At 37.4% G+C, this 21,206-nt stretch overlaps 1 pseudogene; it reads right to left on the bottom strand.

Moving 5' to 3' along the window:
- The window catches only part of LOC123818056, a 50,461-nt pseudogene extending 32,758 nt beyond the window's left edge, over positions 1–17,703 (bottom strand).
- Between the last annotated feature and the right edge of the window lie 3,503 nt (positions 17,704–21,206).

Raw genomic sequence — 21,206 nt, 5'->3', positions numbered from 1 at the left:
GTGAGGGAGGCCTGGGGCTGACTTTTCCCTAGTGTTTTCAGACAGAGGATGGCTCCACTGGCATCTTGACCTCAGGCTTCTAGAACTAGAGCTGTGAAGCAATAAACTTCTGTTGTTTTGGGCACTCAGTTTGCAGTATTTTGTTATGGCAGCCCTAGGAAACTGATACACATGCCAAGCATGCCTTGTTTATTTTATATTAGTTCTTTGGGAAACAGACTCTAAGACAAAGATTCTAAGACAAAGGCTCAATAGGTTTATCAGAAATGCTCTTGGGTACAACTGGTAAGAGTGAGGGGAACAGGATTAGTCAGTAGGAAAATGTGAACTTCAACATAGTTGCAACAGATGCCTCCTAAAGAATTCATGGAAAACTGGGTCTGGGATGATTCTTCTGTGTTCTACTAAATTGAGGTTAGGGGGTGGGTATTTGCATACCTGCATGGACTGGTCATTGGAAGCTCTTCATCTCTGGGAAGGGTATCTAACCTCAGGCAAGGCACATCTCTTCATCAGAAGACAATGTCAGTTGTGAGCCATCAGTAGCACACACACCTGGTAGTTGGAGGGAATGAGTGCCTGAGAGATCTGGGTGATGCAACGAAGCATCTGCTGCATTGCTTGATTATAGTTTTCTTACCAAAATAAAATAATCTCAAACCATATATACATAATCATAAACTTATTACTAAATTTACCTTAAATACTTAAAATAAATTCAGGCAGTGAACTACTGTGAGAATAAGCTAATATGATATTTATAAAACTTAGTGGAAATCTGTTACATGTTCCAAAGGAAATAGTTTTCAGTTCCTGTACAAAAAGGAGAAGTCACTTAAGGCACAATAGAATGAATTGAAGTAAAGTTGCTACAGAAAGCATTATGGAACAGGGAAAGGGGCTGATACATAGGAAAAACGAGGTGTGATGAGAGCAGACCTGGGCTGAGTACCACAAAGATAAAAGGAAGTTAATTTGGTTTGTTTATAGATCCTAATTTATGAATTGGACATTATTTCTTTACTAAAAATGATATACATGATGTTGATTGGAGATGTTCAGAAGCAAGGGAGAAAGTTTTAGGATTGATCAGGAAAGTCTTTACAGAGGAAGTTGAACTTACACTGAACTTTGAAGAGTGGGTAGAATTTCTACAGACAAAAGGAATTTGTTCCAATTTTTTTTTAAAGGGAACTGGGATGGGTTTTGAGAATCAGTTTGAACAGAGGTGAAAATGATAATGATCCAGGTGCAATTTTATTGCATTTTTGTTTGTTTTAAAGTCTATTTTGTCTGATATTAGTATAGACACTCAGGGTTCCTATGGTCAGTTTGTATGATATGGCTCTTTCTACCTTTTTAGTTTCAATCTTTTTTGTGTATTTGCATCTAAAGTCTAGTCTCCTTTCAAAACCATTTATTACCCCCCCAATACCATTTACTTGTCCCTATCCACTTTCCCCCTGATAATCACCATGCTTTTGTCTGTGTCTTTGAGTTTTGGGGGTTTTTTTCCCTATTTCATCCAGTCCCCTAACTCACCATCCCTCTGACAGCTGTTAGTCTGTACCCCATATCTATGAGTCTGTTTCTATTTTGTTTGTTTGTTTATTTTGTTAATTAAATTCCACATATAAATGAAATCATATGGTAATTTTCTTTATCTGAATGGCTTATTTCACTTAGCATAATACTTTCCAGCCATCCATGCTGTCGAAAAAGGTAAGAATTCCTTCTTTTTTTACAGCTGCATAGTATTCGGTTGTGTAAATGTACTGCAGCTTATTTTTTATAGTATATTTTATTGATTATGCTATTACAGTTCTCCCATTTTTTCCTTCCCTTTATCTCCCACTGCCCAGTACCTCCATTTCTTCCAGCATTCCCCCACCCACTTAGTTCACACCCATGGGTCATACACCTAAATTCTTTGGCTTCTCCATTTTCTATACTATTCTTAACCTCCACCTATTTTGTATTTACAATTATGCTTCTTAGTCCTTGTACTTTTCCCCCCATTCCTTCCCTTCCCTCTATCTGCTGAGAACCCTCCATGTGATCTTCATATCTATGATTCTGTGACTGTTCTAGTTGTTTGTGTAGTCTGTTTTTGATATTGTTTTTGTTTTTTCAGGTTCAGTTGTGAGTTTGTTGTCATTTTACTCTTCATAGTTTTGATCTTCTTTTTCTTAGATAATTCCCTTTAACATTTCATAAATAAGGGCTTGGTGATGATAAACTCCTTTAACTTGACCTTGTATGGGAAGCAATTTATCTGCCCTTCCATTCTAAATGATAGCTTTGCTGGGTAGAGTAACCTTGGATATAGGTCCTTGCTTTTCATGGCTTGGAATACTTTCCAACCCCTTCTTGGCTGAAAGGTTTTCTTTGTGAAATCAGTTGATAGTCTGATGGGAACTCCTTTGTAGGTAACCGTCTCCTTTTCTATTGCTGCTTTTAAGATTCTCTCGTTATCTTTAATCTTAGGTAATATAATTATGATGTGTCTTGGTGTGGTCCTCTTTGGGCCCATCTTGTTTGGTATTCTCTGAACGTCCTGGACTTGTATGTCTATTTCCTTCACCAGATTAGGAACGTTTTCTTTCATTTTTTTTCAAATAAGTTTTTAATTTCTTGCTCTTCCTCTTCTCCTTCTGGTACCACTATGATTCAAATGCTGGTACATTTAAAGTTGTTCCAGGGGTTCCTAAGTCTCTTCTCATTTTTTGAATTTTTGTCTCTTCATTCTGTTCTGGTTGAATGTTTATATCTTCCTTTTGTTTCCAATTGCTGATTTGAGTTCTGGTTTCTTTCCCTTCACTGTTGGTTCCCTGTATGTCCCTGTATATTTCTCTTTATTTCACTTTGTATAGCCTTCACATCTTCCTTTATTTTGTGGCTGTACTCATTCATTTCTGTGAGCATACTGATTATCAGTGTTTTGAACTCTGCATCTGATAGGTTGGCTATCTCCCCATTGCTTAGTTCTTTTTCTGGAGTTTTTATCTGTTCTTTCAGTTGGGCCATATTTTTGTCTCAGTACCTCTGTTATGTTTTAAGGGGTATTGCTTTGTGTATTCACCAGGGCAGGGTAACCCACTTCAGTGCGTTGAGGCACTGTATGTGGAGAGGAGGTCTTAGAGGGAACGATGCCGCTTGATTGGTTGTCACCCTGCTTTCTGTCACTTCCCCTGCTTCCCACACATGACTGCACCCTTTCAGGCCCTGCCCTTGTGCTGGTTCCTGATTGGGTAGGTTTGTGTACATTCTAGGACCTTGTGGGCCCCTTCAACAGACTCTTCTGTGCAACTGGCAGTTCCCACTGCCACAACTCCCATAGGATTTTACAGATAGAGGTTTTGATGCTTTATTTTCCTTGCATTGGAACCCTGGGTTGTGTGGTCTGTCTTGCTCCCTAATTGTTCTTCCTAGTTCATCAGCACTTGAATGTGGGACTTGCCCAGTCTGCCAGCTGCTACCTCCACCTGCCCAGTCTGCTGCCTTGCTGTGTGTCCTCTTTGCCCTGGCTGCCCATCTCCAACCCTCCTACCAGTCTGGATGAATATTTATTCTTTAACTCCTGGGTTGACAGACTTCCATACAGTTCAATTTTCTGGCAGTTCTGGTTGTTTTTTGTTTTTAAATTTGTTATCCTTCTTTAGGTTGTGCAAGGAAGTGAAGCATATCTACTTACACCTCCATCTTGGCTGGAAGCTGTACTACAGCTTTTTTATCCACTTATCTACTACTGAATACTTGGGTTTCTTCCAAATCTTAGCTATTGTAAATAGTGTTGCAATGAAGATACAGGTTCATATTTCCTTTCAAATGAATGTTTGGTGGTTTGTTTGGATATATTCTCAGAAGTGGAATTGTTGGGTCATAAGTCAGTTCCGTTTTTTCTCTGTAGGAAACTCCATACTATTTTCCACAGTGGCTGTGCCAACCTGCATTCCCACCAACAGTGCACATAGGTTCCTTTTTTTCTACATCCTCACCAACACTTATTGTTTGTTGATATTGATGATAACAATTGGCAGGTGTGAGGTGATATCTCATTGTGGTATTAATTTGCATTCTTCTGTGATGGTTAGTAACATTGAACATCTTTTCACATGTCTATTGGCCATGTATATGTCCTCTTTGGAGGAATGTCTATCTAGGCTCTTTACACACTTTTTAATTGAATTATTTTTTTGGCATTGAGTAGTATAAATTCTTTATGTATTTTGAATCTTAATTGCTTACTAGTTGTATGATTGGTGAATATGTTCTTCCATTCAGTGGGTTGTCTTTTCATTTTGTTGATGATTTTCTTTGCTGTGAAAAAATATTTTAGTTTGATGTAGTTTCATCTGTTTATATTTTCTTAGTTTCCCTTTCTGATAATTTATTACTGGTGTGTAAAAATGCAGATGATTTCTGGATATTTATTTTGTATCCTGCTACTTTACTGAATTTACTTATCTGTTCTAGCAGGTTTTTAGTGGAATCTTTAGGGTTGTCTGTATACAGTATCATGTCATCTACAATCCATTCACATTTAATGTAATTATTGATATAGTTGGGTTTATATCTGCCATTTTATTTTTTCTTTTCTATATATCTCATGTTTTTATTCCTCTAGTTTCCTTACTTTTTATTTCATTAAGTAAATATTTTCTAGTGTATCATTTAAATTTTATCAATGATGATTTTCTACTATTTGCATTGTTATTTCTAGGGCTTACCATATATACCTTAAATTATTAGCATCAGCTTTAGATTTACTCTGTTAATTTACTCTAACTTAATTTCAGTGAGATAAAGATTTATTCCCCCTCCTTTGTGGTATTATTGTTATATATATTACATCTAGAACATCTGTAGATGTTATAAATCCAACAAAAAATTGCTAGAATTACTACTTTATGTAAATTTACACCTTTAAAGAAACTAAGAGGAGAAAGAATAGCAAGTATATATTTATGAATATCACATATTCAGTCTTTCAGCTATGTCTTCAGGAACTGTAAAACATACCCAGAGCAGAAGTGTCTTTGGTATGTAAAACTCAAAATGAATTTGAGTTTTATTTTCTGGAGTTCTTTCTTAGCCTACTTCTTGACCAAGTACTTCATTAACTTGTTAGTTCGCTGATGCTCATGACCAAAGGTTTATATTTCTTGCAGAGTTGTAGTTGTCCTCAGTGAAAATTCCCATTTGAATTATCTGCCACTATTAGACAGAAACCTTACTCTGCTTTGTAAACAAAGGATTAAATTTTTGGCTTAGTGCTTCTCCTACTACTACCACAAGCCTTTTTTAAAATCTAATATTGAGTTTTCCCCTTAGTCTCTTATATTTATTTTATAAAAATGAAGAAAATTTTTTTTCTGCTTTCTTGAAGTGATTAAGGGAAAAGTAACTTCTTAGGCAACCTTCTTGTTTAATGAAAATGTGAAATATGTTAAGTTTAGAGTACATAATAGCTCTAAAATGATATTGTCCAAAAAGGTAGAGAAAACTCTTTTTCTCTTTTGAGAGTTTTTCATATGGTTTTGGGCCAGCACCATCTATCTTAGCTCTCTCAGATACAGGTTCTTGTCTTTAGTAGTTTAATCCACCCAATGTACAAAAACACTCAATCTCCTGCCAGATACACTATCACCCTGTGTGTACATACATCCATACACACATATGAGGAGGGACCCCTCAAAAAACAGGAATTGATTTATAAAAAACTGTGTACTTATTCTTATATGTTTAAACTTCAGTCATCTTCAAAGTATTCTCCATGCAATATACCTATCAAGACATTTTTTGTGCTGCTGAAAACAGTTTTTGAACTCATTGATTTTGTTGCCTTTCAGTGCTTGTGCTGTTTTTTGTTTCACTTCTTCCACATGGGCAAAACATTTCCCTCTGAGAACTTTTTTCATCTGGGGAAACAAAAAAAGGGAAACCAAAAAAAAAAGTGGCTCGGGGTGGATCAGGTGAATAGGAGGGTGAATAGGGGCATGAGGGTCATGTTATTTTTGGTCAAAAATTGCTAAACACTTAGCATGGTGTGGGCAGGTGTGCTCGTAAATCACCCATCATGAAATGGGCAAACACGTTCAAAGAGTCTTCAAAAAAATTTTGCTGAAGCCAAAACCAGCTTGTTACAACAAGGCCTGGTAAAGGATACAGATGGGTTCCTAGGACACTCAGCTAACTGGGGAAGCCAGTATTACAAGGGTTGTGCCCTCCAGAATGCAATTCCAGGGGGTTTCTCTGGGTGCCCCCCATATATATAAATGCACATGTATGCATGCTTTTCATTCGTGTCTCCCTTCTCCCTCAGGGAAAGCCCTCGTTCTCAGTGGGATGACTCAGAAGCAAATTCTACCTGTCCATCAGGGTTATTCAGAAGAATACAGTCTCAGTTGTCCACACTTATAATCTGCTTTCCTCTCTTGCCTCACTTCTGAATTCCTCTGCTGAGATTCACCTTCCAAGTAAACCATATAAACTCAAATTCTTGTCTCACGATATGCTTCTGGGAGAACTGAATCTAGGACACACCTCACCCACCTACCCACTGATTCCAAGTACCAAGAACTGGTGTTGCAAAAAAACAGCTATGTACAGGTTCAAAACACATTACATTAACAGTATAGTAAACTGTATGTAGGAAGTAAAATATACAACTTCAGTAAAATTTACTTTCTCATATTTATATTTTAACATTCAGTTCTCTCACTTTTATCATAAAATAGAAGTTTACTATTAACATTAGGTTTATTTACAAGTTAATTTGTAGGCTGTACAGCTAATGGGAAGAAGGAGAAAACGGAAGGAAAGAAAAGAAGGAAGATAGAAGGAAATAAAGCATAGTAAAGCATAGAAAAAACAAATCCATTTACAGGGTGAGTAAATGTTCAATCTGCAAATGATCTTAGTGAATAATTTTCATCAACAATGTGTCATTTGGCCCACAGATCTGTGCCCCCAAGATTCAAATGTGGGAACAAATAAACACTGCAGTCCTGGTTTTGATCTCAGGCCAAAAGGAGATAATATCACTTCATCAAATGAGTTATTTGTAAAAAAAATGTTTGATGTTTGATTTAGGAAAACCTGTTATTGTTTGCTTGTCATCTCTGGTTCAGTTGTAGGAATGAAAGAAATAAAAACAGGAGTGTTCTTAGATCAACACCAATTTAATAACAATAGTTGTCACCTGACCTGAAACATCTCTCAACCTTTTAGAGAATAAAGAAAAATCCAAGTCTTTACTTTAAATCTGCTATAGAGATAACCCAAAAACATAATAGAGAAGACTGTAAACTAGTATGAGGAAACATGCATTTGCATGTATTTTAAAAATATAGTTAAAAAATTAACTGGAAAAATTTTTAAATCATGAGGTAATTATTCACAAAAGTATTCACAGCATGACTCCTTACATATAGTCTACTTCATTTTAGAAACAAAAATGATATTGTAAATTATTGGGAAAGATCCAAACCTCTTAAAGTACAAATTCCTTTTTATCTTCTGTATTTGTGCAGATGACTTCTTCATAAGGAGCTTTTTGGTGAAAAACAGAGAGCAGATTTATTTATGAGGTTGTCCTTTAACTAATGAGACTTCCTGTGTCCCCCTTTGTCAGTTTCTAAGGTACCCTTCCTCTCCTAATTGGAGACAATTTCCTTCTCAAGTCCTTAGTTGTGTCTGAGATGCTATGAGTAGATCCATCACCTGGAACCAGGATGCTGGCATTTTACCTATATGACTATAACCTGCCATTTGAGCACCTGAAATCCCAAATATGTCATGTGAAACAAGCCTGAATTTATCATAACTATTGAATTTGGCTGTTGTCTTCACTCTCAACAGCTAGCTTTCCAACTTCAACCTGGGTTTTGAAATCGAAAGATATGGGTTAAGTCCTGGCTCTGCCACTATTTTGAGTGAATGAGTAAAGAGAATCTGGATTGTCCAATAAGTGATCCTAGAAGTTCTCTCTGGGTTGTCTGGATGAACTAGCTGCAGGGGACCACTCTCCCCTCACCAGTGGAAGGGGCTGTGTTTACAACAACAGGTGGCACCAGTGGTCTTCTTTCTTCCCAATGGGAAGAATTGCACACCAAACAACCTCCTACAGGAGCTAACGCCTATTGTTTACAGATAACTGGCACCTACTCACAAACCATTTAGTGCCCAAGCCCAGACTTTATGTTCCTTACTTCTAAGTCCATTTTTATCTTGTCCTGTAAAAGAGAGAGCAACAGGGCATAGGACTCCTCTCTTGAAGCATAGCCCTGTTATGCCTCCAGGTGCATTCTGACCCAACAAGCTCACCTCTTTGTCAGATGTTTAAAAAATGAAGGACCCTTTTGCCTGTGGCATACACCAAGTGACAATGCTGATGTTTGCTGAAGCCCTTGGCTTTCAGTGTGATATTTAACTTCCCTTGACCCTCTGTTTCCTTCTCTGTGAAAAAGGAAAAAGCAATACTTATCTCACAGGATTGTTTTGAAAGTGAAATTTATCTATTCATTCAAACCATGCAGGAAAGATTATTCAACTAGCTCTCACATGAACGCTTGCTGCACAGATTAAAAAGCACCTTTGAGAGAGTGCGATGTCCAGGAAAGTCCAGACTTTCGAGTCACAGATTTGGCTTTAGATTCTGACTTTGTTACTTTGTGCATCTGTAAATCCTTAACTCTCTGAATTTAAGAGAGGGTATGAGTACTAAATGAGATGTCCATGAAAGGATTGAGTATATGCTTGGGACCTAGTACATGTTCAATAAATGATTAATTTGCCTTCCTGCTTCCTGCCTCTCTGCCTCCCTCCTTGCTTCCCCTCATGCTTGTGTGCTTGCTTCTTCTGCCTTTGTGACTTCTCCTTCTTCTTCTCTCCTATCCTCATTTGTGTCCCTTCCAACTACTCTCCAAATTGTTATGAAATGCTTTTCCGAATCCCACAAATTTCTAATATGCTACATGGAATGCAGAAGTGAATCTTTAGTTGACATGGTCATAGAGCTGGGTGTACTTTATGGTTTAGGCTTATGGTTTTCATTTCATATGTTAAACTATCTAAAGGGATAAAAATCTCAACCTTAAAATTATTTGAGGAACAAGCACCTCCTACCTGACAGCTTAGAGCCCCAGAGAGCATTTTAGTCTAGCATGGAAATTTTCAATCTCTTTTACCTCATGGCATACATAAACTAATAACTAAAATTCTACAGCACACTACAAATATATTTTTTGCCAATCTGACCAAAAAATAGGTATTATTTTGATTCACTCACACCAGATGGCTATTGTGTTGACTGTTGTCATTTTTTAAAAATTTGACAATCTAAGGGAAAAGATGTCCATGTTCCTGACCAAATAGGTTTTGCATGCTTTAAAAATTCTTGCAGCACACTGGTTGAAAATCGCTGGTCTAACATGACATCTGTTGGCAATTCTTCATTTGAGCTAACAACAAAAAGTCATATGCTCTCACCCTGGCTCTCCTTTTAAGTTATTCTGTATTTTGAATTCAAGTACTATATAAGGGAAAATATGAACTTTGCTTAAAAGCATCTAGCATCTATCTTTTGCTCTTCATCCTTAAATATACTTGAGGGAAAGTATTGCCAAAGTAAATACTAAGTGACTTTTGGTTATTAAAGTTGCAGTTCCATAATTAATAGATGGACTCAAAATCCCTGAATAGAGAGAAAGGATAGATTTTTCTCATTTCATTCCCTCAAAGCAACAACCCTGCATGTGAGTACCAATAGTAGCTGGCAAGGATCTTTAGCTCAAAATTTGTGACTTTCATTACCCTATCCTTGACACAGTGAACGCAGTTATGAACAAGGAGCCAGAAAATGGCACTAGGTTACATCCTGATGCAAAAATGTGGAAGCAGAAACAAATCACCATCATAGAATTATAGAATTCTAGAACCATTGTGCTTTTCAGAAATCAATCTTCTAATAACCTACTTTTTAAATAGCTATAGCTAAGGAAACTGAGCACCAGACATTTTAAGTTACTATTGAAAGTTTTGACAGCAAGGTAGTGCTAGATAGAGCCAAGTCCCTATTTTTTCCACAAATTTATTCTTGTGGATATCTTATAAATAATTAAGAGAAGGCTGTAATAGTGTTATATCTATGGACCAATCATTCTAAGCTAGGCAGAACGCAGTACTTAGGCTTCTTCTGTAGACTTAGAACAGTTAAAAGTGAATATATTTTATTTAGACAATTAGAATTAATTGTCCATAGGTTAGATAATACAGTTAAATCTATGTTAGTTTCCTTGTTAACAATTGTATATGGTTGTATAAGAAAATATCCTTGTATTAGGGGATTATACACTGAAGTATGTAGGGGTAATGAGACATTATACCTTCAGCCTCCTTTCAGATGGTTTGAATTGTGTGTGTGTGTGTGTGCATATGTGTGTGTATGTGAGGGGGAGAGGGAAGTTGCTTAGGCTAGAATGATAACAGAGATGTGAAAAAAATTGCACCAGATTAAGGATATGTTTTAAACATAGTCAAAAGATTGGCTGATGGTTTAGATATATAGACAAAAGCAAAAAAAAATCATGAGAAACTCTCAGATTTTTAGTTGTAGTAACTGAGGGATAATGGAGTCATCAATTGAGATAGAAAGACTAGGGTGATAAACATGTTTGGGGGAAAGAGGTATCAAAAGAAGTGCTAAGGATTCTGTTTTGTTCAAGCCATACTTCAAATACCAACATTGAAATCATGTGGAGATATCAAATATGTAATTGGATATAAGAATTTGGTATTTTAAAGAGAATACAGGAAGACTGTACTTTCAGGGATCATTTCTATAGTTTGTTAAAGAGAATACAGGGATAGAAATACAGATTTGAAATTAATGGTGACATTAAATGTATTTTTTATTTTAAAAATAAAACAGAGGTCTGACTCTACCCTAGAAATACTTGAGGGTTACCTAATTAAAGAAGGGGCAGCAAATAAAATGAGCTATCACTGTGCTATATGTACCTTTTACTACAGCTAGCTCCATGAATTCTTTCAGATCCATTTGTATTGCAAACTTCCAAGAGGTCTGGAACATGAAGATGACCATTGCTGCTTCTATATAGGTTTTTAGTTTATTGTTCATGAGGATAAGACTGGTGGTGAAAGGAATGGAGAACATATGACCAGAGAGAAACCTGATATTTCTCAAAACAAATGTAAATCATTGAAATAACATTTATATATGATTTAACAGAAATAGAATTCCAAAATAAATATCCTTTGAATTTCAATATAACACCAGCTCAAAATTCGTGCAAAAATAAACATGTGTAGCCTTGTTACTGACATACTCCTTCAAACAATTTGAAACAGAGAAGCATTTTATTGAATTCCATCCTGAAGCAGATGAAACTGTCCAGGTAGGCAGTTAGTTAGTTTTTAATGAAAGAGAAGGGAACCAGACATCTGGGTAAGCCTGATTAAGCTGGAAAACAGCAGATTCACAGTCACCCCAGGGAATAACTGGCATCATTCTCGACAATATCCTACCTAGTCCACTAGGCAAGAAAGACAGCCTTATAGTCACCCTGGGGCACAACTGGCATTGTTCCACCAAATTAATGAAGAGAGGGAGAAAATGGTGAGGGGAAATTCCTTTCATTGAGTACTTGTGCGGTAGATGCCAAGACAGGGCAGAGGAATTCCTTTTATTAAGCACATGTGCAGTAGAAGCCAAATGATGAAGCAGAACTATGAGGCATGCCCAGTGGAAACCAAAATGGTTACCACACAGGGGGAGGAGACTAGTCTGGAAAAGTCTGGGAAATGAATCAGATTGGAGAAGGGCACAAGTTCCTGGACAATCCAGGAAAGAGATTGGGTGGGGAAGAGGGCACGTGCACAAGGCCAGGAAAAGCCAGGAAAAACATTGGGTAGTTTGAAAGAAAGCTTGGTCTTTCCCAAATCCAAGGAAATGTATGGAAGCTAGACCAAGAACCCAGTGCATACGGTCCTTGGGGCATTACTATGTCCTTCTCCTCTCAAACATATATTTTTGCTTCCTTTTTCCTAAATTCTAAAGGTCTCCACAAGACCTGCTTTCTTCAGGACAAGACCTGCTAGCTTCAGAGGAGCTATAAGCAGTAGCAGAGGATTCCCCTTTTGCTTGTGTAACTTCCTTTCCTGAGTCCATGCAGCCACCACCCTATATATAGCCTGCCAGCTCTCTGTCTTTCCAAGAATGTACTGTCTCTTTTTGCTCTAATAAATGTTGCCACTATTGCTTATCTCCTCTTATGTGAAGTCCCTGAAATTCTTTTCCCATGATACCATGGAAGAACCACAGTTTCTGGTAACAGAAATCTAACAAAGCCCTGATCTTATTTCTGAAATTATAATTTACATTTATATAGCACTTTACAATTTATAGTCTTTTTACCAACACTATTCCATTTTGTTCTTCTCCATGGCTTTGCAAAGTAAATAAGATATATATTATTATCTCTGTTTGATGGATAAGGAAAAATGGCAGCCTCCAAAAACAAAATGGCTGATTTAAATTAACATGAATATTTTAAGTGACAAAACTATGCTTAAAAGTTAAATCTTCTAACTCTGGAGCTATTTCTCTTTCTGTGATACCATAAAACTTTCATTTTTTTCCCACACTGTTAGGTAGATATTTATTGTTTCCCTAATTTCATAATATACAAAATTGGGGTTACTTAGAGTAAAACAAATACTTTGACGTTATGAAATTACATATATTAGAAAGGACTAAGATTAGAATTTATATTATCTGAGTTGCTTTTCCACTGATGATTCAGCTAGGGATGTTTATCACTGGAAATCACTGTTTTTGCTACATAAATACCTTGAGCTAAAACTTACGAGCAAAATATGCTTGGCATAAATTCTTTTATGAATGCTTATAATTCAAATTTTTTACAATGTATTTTTTAAGCTTTCAGAAAGATAATGGTTACATAAGAAACATGCATGTTTTCAAACACATTTTGCAGAAGGAAGTTTAAAAGTCACAAAATGCTGAAGTAGATGAGGCTATTGCCAGAAAATGAGGAAGTAAAACAAAACTAAATATACAAATAATGTCAGAATATCAGATGTTATAATGCTTGAGTGAATGTGTTGTGACAGTCACACTTGGGAAATCTTACATTTTACATTTTGGAGGCATGTTACCACAAAGTCCCTCTTTGGTGAAAATGCTATTGTATGGGTATATGATGAATGATTTATTTTTGTTTTAAAAGAGGTGTGAGTGAAGTTAAGACTAGCCCAGAGAATCACATTGTGCTAAATCTTTATACACATTAATAAAATTTCTCATAAGCTCTGTACTGCATTAACATTGATAATTATTCTTAATATAAATTGAGTCCTGTAGGTATAATTATAGTCCTTTTACAGGAAGGAAATAGGCTCATGGAGATTAAAATAAGTTTCCTAGTATCACACAACTAGTAAATGGTGAACTGAAGAATCAGTAATTATTTAGCTTGTTCATATTTTTTAAAGAAACAAATAACATATTTTGAGATATCAAGTCAATCAGAATAACTAATAAAAATATTTTTATCATGATAGTCAAGGTCTTCTACAATCTTTTCTTTCAGGTAAAATGTACATTTAAACATTAATAGTGTGACATAAGAATTGGCTCTTTAGAAATCCCAAGAATTTAAGTGGTTATCAGAAAAGCTTTGTATTAAAGGGCATTAAAACATTATTGAAATAATTTCAAAAGGAAATACAACTTATAGAGGCCTGGTTTAATTGCTTTTGTTGTTTTGTGTGACCATATGTTCTCAATCAAGTAAAAGTACATCATATAACTATGTTTTTTAAGATTAAGAGTGTTCAAGTGAAATTTCATATAAAGATAAACTCATGTATATTGACTAATTCATTTCTTAGGTGTTTCTTTTATAAAGATTTTTACATTGGATCAGAAAATAAATTTTCTAAAGATTCCTTAAATAAATATGCAATTTTCCCCCTCCTACAATGCAGATCTGACAGGAGCTCAAGATGGAAGTGTCAGAATGTTTGAATACTCTCAACAGATAACCTGCTTTCCATCTGGCAGAAATTCAAGGGTTTTAAGAATGCCCTGGGAGCTCAGTTAGTCAAAGTTGCAAGTTCTCTCTTCATTCAGGGCAGATACAAGAAACAACCAAAGAATGCATAAATAAGTGGAGCAACAAAGCAACGTCTCTTTTCCTCTCCCTAAAATCAATAAATGAAAAATATTTTTAAAAGTTACAAAAATGAGATTTGACCACTAGGGAAATAAGGTTGTATTTAAAAATTCAAATAGCAAATGGTTTGATTATGCTGGAGGTTTATAAATAGTACAAGTTTGAGTTTCTGAAGCAAACGGTTCAGTGGGCTAATGGTAAAGCATCAATCTACATGAATTATTTAAAAACACTACTCTTCAAGAACACTTACATTGGTTTGGGTTTTTCTAAAAAGACATTGCATATATGTGTATATAGTTCACTCAAGTGATGCTTAAGGGACAAAAGATGATAGGACCATTTTATATTACACATTTTTGATTAAACATTTTTTTCCCCTTCTGGGACCTACTCAAAACACAGTCAAGTGCTAGGCAGCATGGAACACCTTGGAACTTCTTAGAAATGCAGATTATTGACTCTACTACATATCTGCTGAATCATTATCACATTTAACCAGATATTCTGGTGATACGTACACATGTTAACGTTTTGAGAAACACTGCTCCAGAACAGGGCATTGACAAACCGTAGCCTAGCCACCTTTTATAAATACAGTTTTATTGGAACACAGCTACTCCATTCATTGTTTTCTATGATTACTTTTCCACCACAATAGCAGAGTTCAAGAGAACAAATACTTTATAGCTGGCAAGCCTAAAGTACTTACCATAGGGTTGTTTAAGAAAAAATTTGCCAACCCTGTTCTAGAACATATCTTAATGTTTTCACTTCTCATGATCCTACTTTCCTCAAACTGCCTCTCTTTGCTCCTAGTATCTCACTAGCATTTTATTTTTTAAATAATTTTATTTTTCAACTACAGTTGATGTATATTAGTTTTTGTTATACACCCCAGTGATCAGATTTTATACAACTATGTGATCATCCCGATAAGTCTAGTACCCACCAGACACCACATATAGATATTAGAATATTATTGACTATATTCCTGTGCTGTACTTTACATCCACATGACTATTCTGTAACAACTAATCTGTAATTCTTAATTCCTTCACCCTGTTTACCCATCTCCCAAGCCTCCCTCCCATCTGGCAAAATGCTCAAAATTTCCTCTGTATCTATAAGTTTGTCTCTGTTCTGCTTGCCTGCTTACTTTGTATTTTAGATTCAATTGTTTTTAGATATGTATTTATTGCCATTTTATTATTCATATATGTTTTAAATTAATGCTTTTACTCTTTTTTTAAAGATTTATTTATTTATTTTTAGAGAGGGGAGGGACAAAGAGAGAGAGAGAAACATCAATGCGTGGTTGCTTGTTGTTCATATACTTAATCTTTCTCCTCCTCCTCCTCCAAGAAGACCCTTTGCCCTAACTGGTGTGGCTCAGTGGATTGAGTGCTGGCCTGTGAACCAAAGGGTTACAGGTTCGATTCCCAGTCAGGGCACATGCCTGGGTTGCAGGCCAGATCCCCAGTGGGGGGCGTGTGAGAGGCAACCACACACTGATGTTTCTTTCCTCTTTCTCCCTTCCTTCCCTCTCTCTAGATACAAACAAATAAAATGATGCAGACACAGGCCCACAGTGTCCGAGTTATTATGGATGAAATGAGACATTCACACAGACTACCGAGTCTGGTGGAGGAAAAGGGACAGCATGGCTTTTCTCCCAAGGGGAGCAAAAGCCACAGCCTCCACGATGACAGGTCTTTATTGGGTTTCTCTGCCTACTACGTGATGGTCCTCATTTATTATGCACAGGTTCACTTTAGGTGGTCACCTTTTATAGAAAACAAAGGAGGCAATGCTGCTAATCACATCACAGAAGAGGGATATTTGCAAATGAAAAGGCAAAAGTGGTTGAACTGGTTACACTCATCCTTGGAAGGTTTAGCATGGATTTAGTTTGCAGTAAATGTCCTCAATTCAGGGTCAGAGAGTTTTCAGCAAAAAGCAAGACTCAAAGTGGCCTAGGCACATTGCAGGCCTGATTCCCCATGGGAGAACCTATCTGTGGGCGTGGGTCCTGTGCATGTCCAAGTGGGAGCTGGGCCCACGCCACACAGAATGATCTCCTACAATAAAATCTTTAAACAACAACAACAACAAAAAAGAAGACTCTTTAATATTTCACGTAGTACTAGCTTGGTGGTGGTGAACTCCTTTTGCTTTCTCTTGTCTGGGGAGCTTTTTATATGTCTTAGTGATAGGTTTGCTGGGTGGAGGAATCTTGATTATAGGTCTTGAATATAATAAACTTTGAATATTTCTTGACAATCCCTTCTGGCCAGCAAAATTTTTCTTAAGAAATCACCTGACATTCTTATGGGAGCTCCGTTGTAGGTTACTAACTGCTCTTCTCTTGCTGCTTTTAAGATTATTTCTTTGTTTTTAACTTTTGCTATTTAATTATGTTGTATCTTATTGTGGGCCTTTCTGGGTTCATTTTGTTTGGGCCTCTCTGTGCTTTCTGAACTTGTGTGTCTTTTCCTTCACCAAGCCAGGGAAGTTTTGTGTCATTCTTTTTTCAAATAGGTTTTCAAGGCCTTGCTCTCTCTCTCTCTCTTCTCCTTCTGACTTCCCCATTATGTGACTATTGATATGCTTAATGTTGTCCCAGAGGGTCCTTACACTATCCTCATTATTTTTGTATTTTTTAAATTTTTGCTGTTCTTATTAGCTGTTTTTTTAATTCCTTATATTCCAAATTGCTGATTTGATATTCTGCTTCATCTACTCTACTGTTGATTACCTGTAAATTATTCTTCATTTCAGTTAGTGTATCCTTTATCTCTGATTAGTTATTTTTTTGTGGTTTTCATCTCCTTTTTTATGCTGTTGATGCTCTCACTAAGTTCACTGAGCATCTTTATAACCAGTGTTTCAAACTCTACATCTAGTATATTGCTTGTCTCCATTTTGTTTAATTCTTTTTCTGGAGTTTTGGTCTGTCCTTTCATTTGGGGCATGTTTCTTTGTCTCCTCATTTTGGCAGCCCCCCTTCTTTGTTTCCATGTATTAGGTTAAACTACTTATTTTCCCAGCCTTGGCAGTATGGCCTAATGTAGTAAGTGTCCTCTATGGCCCAGTGGGACAACCTTCCCATTCACCTCAGCTGAGCACTGAAGGTGTGCCCCCCTTTCCCTGTGTGGGCTGTGTACACCTTCCTGAGGTAGCTGAACTTTGATTGCTGTTGGCATGTCAGTTGGAGGGATTTACCCCTTGTCTGATCAGCTGAAAGTTCTGGCTGCAACCACCATGGAGGATCAGCTGTGTAGGGGCCCACCCCATTGAGCAGGACTTACTTCATCGGGGCTCTGGTTTCCACCTGAGTCCACCTATTGAGTGTGTTGCTTGTGGAAGTGGTTTGGTCGCTGGTTACAACCACCTCCATCAGCTTTGATCTGGTCAGAAGCAGTCCACTGGGTGTGCTGGCTCTGGGGCCTCTAGGGAGCTGCAATCCAAGGTTAGTCATGGCCTATGTTCTGCCTGGGGCCACCCAGCATGAGCTACAAAGTGATCTGCAGATAGCTACTACCACTGCTGTGCTTGGATGTGTCCAGGAGAAGCTAAGCTACAAACCAAGGTCAGCTATTGCTGAAGCTGGGACTGGGGCCACTTAGTGAGAGGTACAGGGCATGCTAAGGCCAGATGCTGCTTGTTTGAGAGATTTTTAGGGAAATCTGAAGCATGAAGAAAGTCATGTCATTTGTATGGAAAAGTCACTGAAAACAGCTTGGGTAAGTCTGTAAGTTGAGTTGGGCAGGGTCTTACGGAATCACCATGGTGGGGCAAACTGTGATAGCCAGGTTGATGGAGTCTCAGACAAGTCACCCAGAAGAAGAACATGGCCTCTTCCAGCACTTCTGTCTGGGAGAAAGTTTTCCCTACAGCTCTTGCTCTAACACCAGATGATTCAGCTCCTCTCCATATAGCCTTGGTTCCTTTTGAGCTGCTGCCCCAATACTGGAATTCAGAGGGAGCAAGTCCAAGTAAGTCCATGCATAGGCCCTTTAAGTAGAATGTCTGGGACATCAGAAGTCATTTTTCTCACTCAGCCTCAATCCCCACTGGGTTTTCCAGCCATAAGTTATGGGGACTTCTCTTCCTGGCACTGGAACCCTGGGTTGGGGGTCCTGGTGTGGCACTTTGACCCCTTGCTTTTCAGGGGGGACCTCTGTAGCTGAGATATCCCTCCCGATTTTTATCTACTATACTAACTCATTCCCAGTATCTGCCCCTCCTACCTGTCTTAATGTGGCTGCTTCTTTATATCCTTAGTGGTAGCACTTTTGTTTAGCTAGATTTCAGGTGGTTCTGAATAGTGGTTGTTCTGTAGTTCAGATGTGTTTGATATGGTGGGAGGACAGAAGCACTGCATTTGTCTACTGCATTTGTTTGCACTGCCCTCTTGACCAGAATTTTACCACCACTTTGAAAGGCTGTAAAGGGGAATCAGCCTGCTCTTTGTCTTCAGAGCGATGCTTCATTTAAAAAACCCCACAAAAACATAAAAAACGACCACTGAATATGTGTCAGCTTTTTTTGATGAGTCACTTTCTGTCTCTCATCTTCTTTAACCCTCATAGCATTACTCTTCCCTACTTGCAGACACGCTGAAAGATATATTGAAGCCATTGCTGGCAGGAGAGAGCAAATAAAGACAAGGTATTATTATCACCATAATATTGAGCACCATTCTGCCAAGTACACAGAGAAAAATTATTAATCATCCCTTACCTTTAACAGAGCATGAATATTATTTCTGCAGTTGTGACCCGCAAATAATTGAAAAGCACAGGCTCATGCCAACAGTGCCAACTTCCCTCTGATCACTGTGCATCCTTGAATAGCATCACTCATGGGCACTGTGACTGAGACAGCCAACAGGACCCATCCAAAAAGCTGACAAGTTTTTTTATATCCTTGATTAAATTTATTCCTAGGAATTTTTTAAATATAATTGCAAATTGGATTGTTCATTTTCTTTTCAGATACTTCATTATTGATGTATAAATATGCAACTGATTCTGGATATTAATTTTGTATCCTGATAATTTACTGAAATCATTTATCAGATCTAGTAGATCTGATACTAGTAGATCTAGATCTACTTTGGTGGAATCTTTAGGGTTTTCTACATACCGTGTCATGTCATCTGCAAAGAATGACAGTTTTACTTCTTCCTTTTTAATTAGGATGCATTTTATTTCTTGTTCTTGTCTGATTGCTGTGGCTAGAACTTCCAGTACTATGTTGAATAACAGTGGTGAAGGTAGACATCCCTGTCTTGTTCTTGATATTAAGATAAATGCTTTTAGCCCATTGAGTATGATATTGGTTGGGGTTTGTCATATATGGCCTTTATTACATTGAAGTATGTTCCCTCTATTCCCACTTTGCTGAGAGCTTTTACCATAAATAGGTGCTTGATTTTATCAAATGCTTTTTCTGCATCTATTGATACAATCATGTGGTTTTTAATCCTTCATTATGTTTATGTTTAGGATTTTCCTTCTGTCCCCTGTGTCCCCCATAGGCCAGGCCAGTTCTTTGGCCTCTGGTGGCAAGTTGATGCACGGTACAACCTGACACTTTATCTCATGTTCACCTGCCTGGTGTTGCTTCCAGTGGTGTTGAGGAGTCCCATCCAGGGGCTGTGATGACCTCGGTGATCTTGTGTCCTCAAGTTCTTATCCATTTTTTACTTGGGGATCAGGAGTCATGGCCATTGGATGTAGAGGCAGCCAAGATGCTGTTGGTTGTGCCTGCAGGCTTGAGTGGGGAGCAGGTAGTGTGGGACAGCACACCTTGTGGAGTGTCCCACTACCTGGCTTCCTGCCCACTGCCTCTTCCTGGACAGCAAGTCCCCTCCATGTCCCCTTTGAGGTTCTGGGGATAGTTTCAGGGGAAGAGGGATATCAGGTATTTGGACAATCTCCCTGAGATTAGGAAAGTGGATGAGTTGAAATGAAGAGAGGCAGACTGGCTGCCACAGAGGAGTGTTGCTTTTCCCCAGGAAACACTTCATATCAGGAAACACCAGCAAATCAGACAGCAGTTCTGCAAGGGATGGGTTTTGCCTTCCAAGGGTGAAATTGTGAAAACTAAGAATCATTATGTGCTCTGCTGAGAAAACACAATGAAACTATTCTGCAGAATGTGTCTATTTTATGAGTTGTGCACCATGTGAGCATGTACAGGAAGTGGGAATGATGGGCACAGTGACAGATGTCAGGCCCCAAAGTGTCCGGTTTGCTCACTGAGGCTTCAGCTGCTGCTACAAAGATCCACAAAGAACAGCAGCTATCGGCTGCCCCTGTGATGTTACTGGAAATAATTTCTTCACAATTGTTTCATGATATTGGTTTATTCAGGTCATCTATTTTTTTTCTAGTGTCAAATTTTGAAATTAAAATTTTCAGAAAATCACCAGGAAACCAGTGGTCTTGATAGATTGAATTAATATAAAACATACAATTTAAAGATAGCCCAGTGCCTACTTAGTTGGTCTTCTTAGTAACTGTCTTTGACTTCTAGAACTACTTATGTCAATTTAGTGTTTTGTATATGGAGAAACACAAACATCTTTGTTAATAATTCCAATTTATAAATTCTCAAACAATTCCTAATGATGGGACCTTGGCCAAATTACTTAATCTCTGCATGCCTTGGGTTTCTTCTTTGTAAAGCAGAGATAACCATAATGTTTACCTTGTAGGGTTATTGCTGAAACAATATGAGCTCCTGCATGGAAAGTGCTTATTAGAATAGTGCCTGATAAATGAAAAGTTTTCAATAAATGTGATATTTCCTAAAATGAATTAAATTATTAATAAACCATTCACTGAATAATATTTTCTAGACTAAACAATTTACCTGCCAACTTCTTGGAGTATTATTCATTCTAGTTGTAATTATTCTGTATCATATTTTTCCTATTTAATTTTAATGTTTACTTATTACCTCATCTCAACA

Source organism: Phyllostomus hastatus, unplaced genomic scaffold, assembly GCF_019186645.2.
Source record: "Phyllostomus hastatus isolate PE091 unplaced genomic scaffold, TTU_PhHast_1.1 phas_contig_254, whole genome shotgun sequence".
Lineage (NCBI taxonomy): Eukaryota > Metazoa > Chordata > Mammalia > Chiroptera > Phyllostomidae > Phyllostomus > Phyllostomus hastatus.
The sequence above is the reverse complement of the archived record's forward strand: the minus strand, read 5'-3'. Positions and strand labels throughout refer to the sequence as shown.